The following is a 4049-nucleotide window of genomic DNA, read 5'->3' on the forward strand; positions in this document are numbered from 1 at the left end:
GATATCCGATCCAGTAATTTAGGTCAGTATCGGACCGATACCGATACGTAATATCGGATCGGTCCATCTCTAGTGGAGACCACGTGACTGTGGTAATTGTTTATATGTACCTAACTGTAACCACAATAGCTTTTACTCATTTTGATTTCATGTATTTGTTGTTTTGAGATCACAACAGGCCACTGACTGTAACGCAGTGCACCTAGAATAAGTCAGGAGACTGTGCAATGACGTGCCATGTCTGTATATTTCCAGATCATGGAGTAAAGACAGACTCATAAAGCCACACTGGTTTTATTTAATTTTAATCCAAATGTGCAGCACTTACAATGCAATCACATAAAGTCAGTCAGTTCAAAATCATCCCAGCGCTCTTATTGCACTCTCAGTCGATGGCACGAGTACGCTCATTGAAAATATCTGCATATTGTGAGTCTGTGAATAAACCACAAACACGATTAGATTTGTGAGCCAGTGTGGCTGATGAACACAAAAACCTAAAAACACAAAAGCTGTCCTTCAATTTGAAGCATTCTCAAAGATGACAATAGGAGAGGCCGCGAGCCGTGAAATGAATGAGCAATCGCTTCTGTTGTCACTATTTGTTTACTAGTTTCAATATTTAGCCCGTCCAAGTGACTCATGCTCATCTACTGTATCACCACGGACTTCATTTATAGCTCACTCATTAGGCACGGTGGAAATGAATCAGGGCCACAATTTTAAAATCAAGCAACTTTTCTGTGCTGTGCAAAGCAGCCTCGGGGCACCGATATAGCAGTTCCTTGAACTGGAAGGCCATTAGGTACATACAAAAGGAGCAGGGACAACAAGGACACAGTGTCACTGAAATGCAAAGCAACTGAAAGCATTATGTAAGTGGAGAGTGTTATGAAGGTCATCCCAGCTTATTTACCTGTGCCATTAACGAGCTCACAAGGTAACAGGTTCTGTAATACTGCCGTTTGTTTCAGCCGTAGGCAGCGAGTCCGACGGTTTTCACCTACAGCAGGGCAACGACTCAGAGGCTGTCATGCCTTTCGTCCAAGACTGAAACCTCTCAGCTGCTATAACTTGGATTGTAAAGACATTCACGGTCCACTAAATGGGGCAAAATTACATGTGACTGCAATACTGCAATAACCAAATAATGCTCATAGGTGTGGTAGGGTTTATGGGTGATTTACAAAAGCTAAACTGTTTTGTAGTCAGTTCATTTCGATATCAAGCACAGAAAATAGGACTTTTTTGCACTAAATGTTGGCTTAATTAGCACGCAATTACATGTCATAAAGGAAATCACAGAAATACACATGCAACAGGGTGAGTTGCAGAAGATTTCCCATCTCTTACATGCATGTTTATCACTGTACACTCTCTTTAAACACAACCCAGTTTGGTTCAATGAACAGTAATAATGTTGCTAATCTTGTCCTGCAGTGCTGCTGTGACACTCACATTTTTAGGTTTTGAATGACTTTAACGACTTTTAGAATTACTGCCTGGATTCTGGTCCAGACATCAGTCCCCTAATTATGATTTTTTTGAAGCATTTCAGATGCTTGGCATGATGATGCAGTGGTTAGCACTTGCACTTCTTAGCGAGAAGGTTCTGGGCTTGAACCTCCTGGGAAGCTGATGTCTTCCTGTTTGGAGCTGCGTCTCCTCTCTGTACCTGCATTGGTTTCTCTCCACAATCCAAAGACGATGGTCCTTTCATTCACGTTCTTCTGCTGCCCATCTTCTGCTGTGTTGTGTCATTGTTTAGAGCTTAGTTCATATACTTCCACTGCAATCCAAAGGATTTATTAGCATGTGTGGTCAGAGGCTGAAAACGTTGTGAACATTCACAAAAAGCAGAAGCTAGAAATGGAAATCACAGCAGCGATGCTGCTTCTGTTATTTCTAGTAGTACATGTCCTGTTTGTGAAACTAGAACTACTTGCAAAGGTAAATGTTTGGCACATTAACAAATGAAACAATCACAAGCAAAAATCAGCTTCTGAATATAAAATTGTAAATGTAAAAAAATACATTTCCCACATGTTTGAAAGGACCTCTCATGTCCAACACCAAGCCCGAGCTTGATGGTGCTGCACGCTCCACCTGTGGAAGTCAGAAAAAATTCAATGTAATCACTCGCCAGCCACCAGTTTTTCCTGGTCAGATGAGGATTGCCATCCTATTTTTACACTAGTGTGACTGAGGCCCAAGACTTAAAAGTAGTAATTGAAACCATAAACTTGTCTGGAGATTGTTTGCTGAGATCAAAGATCAGGTGAGTCCCACTGATCAATCAGATATCCTTTTTGTTACCACAGGATTGGCCATTACAAAGCATCCTCCATCTTTTACATACAGTCAATACAGGCTACATCTCAGCTTGCACTTTGGGTTAAACGACTTTGTGTAAACACCGTGGAGCCATGATTTCCCATTACTATCCCTCTAAAATTAATCCTCTGGCAAATGTAGGCGCTTGTTAAGATTCCAATGTCAGATATTAGCGGGGAGACAGATCAATACTGGGAGCATGATCTGCACTCTCACACAGACTCGGTCTGCTCTAAGTTTAGGAAGAGAGGAGTATGATCCTATGCATTAAAGGAAAAGCATTGATCTGACATGAACCAAAGGGTGATTGGGTGAAGTAGACTTGACCCATTTATTTCTGAGGATGAATCTTGGTAAAAATCGTTCTGTTCAACGCTAAACGCAATGACCATTAAGATATGTTAATTTTCAATGTCCTCTCAAAGAAAATGCCATTAACTGCATTAGAGGCCATTTGGCTGGGGCTAAGATTATGAAACAGATACGCACAGAAACTCATTCCAGCTGCAAGCAAACTAATCCGCTGAGAAAAAAACTTCCCCTTCTTTCAAATGTTTTTTTTACATTTTAAGAAAACCACATATAATACTTAGAAATATTAGATGAGAATATTCTGTACCCGTGGTAGAAAGACTGTTGCGCATATTGACTTTGTGTTACTTACTGGTTTGTGTTTCCTGATGTGAGCGGTGATGGCGTCCTCCAGAATGTCTCATAACTTTTACCACTTCCACTTCTAGGATCAAACTTCTAGGACAATCATTTTCACCTTTGCAAACCTAAATGTAAACATAAACATGAAAATGTTGCCTTGGATGGCTTTTTAAAAAAAATAATAATTCAGAATGAATAATCACAGATCTTCATCTAATTTTCCAAAGTAAGTTCAAGAACAGTTTGTAGAAAATGAAGAGAAAGGCGCGCAGCTTTTGTTTTCAGTGTCTTAACCACACGAAGGCAGATAATTTTACTTTATAATTAAAAAGAAAAATTCAGCTACCGCTCCATATATCTGTACAAAATCCAAACAAGTAACACAGATGCGTGAAAAAAACGAGCCCTGATGGTTCTTCAGAGGTTTCCTTGTTTATGTGTACGACCGCACAAAACCATATGGTTTCCACACAAGCACGGCTAGTCAAGCAGGAAATTAGCAGCAGCTAGTGGAGCGAGCTTCTCGGCGGCTCCTCGTTAAAGTTCACGTTTACGCAGCAGAGACTGACATCCATTTAGCCGCTTTAGTCAGTAACGAAAGTCAAAATGATGAGAAGTACTGACATTATATTAAATACCTCAACCGGTGTGTTTGCGGTATTTCTAAAATATTCATTAATCTTTTTTTATGCTGTTTGCATACAAAAAACCCAAACAGCTCAAACTGTGGGTGATTTAATTTCAGTGGCTTCAGGTTTTGCTTAATTTCAATATCAAGCTGAACAAATTTTCATTTGCGACAAATGAAACAGATACAGTAAACATGTCTAAATTCCTTTTTCTTTAGGGAAGCGGACTATTCCCATTCCCTCTGAGGTTTGTGTTTAGTGATAGGGCTGAATCAATACGAGCGCGTTAATGAAAAGCTCTGTGAGCGCTGTCATTATGAAAAAGCAAAGGGGTTTGTCTAAACCCAGCACAGTTCCCTAGTTACAGTTTTCGATTTTCTGCTCTTGCAGAGTGAGACACCGAGATTAAAAAGTCCCCCCCCCCCCCCCCCC

The sequence above is a fragment of the Haplochromis burtoni genome, unplaced genomic scaffold (assembly GCF_018398535.1).
Source record: "Haplochromis burtoni strain Fernald_Lab_line unplaced genomic scaffold, NCSU_Asbu1 Contig_116, whole genome shotgun sequence".
Classification (NCBI taxonomy): domain Eukaryota; kingdom Metazoa; phylum Chordata; class Actinopteri; order Cichliformes; family Cichlidae; genus Haplochromis; species Haplochromis burtoni.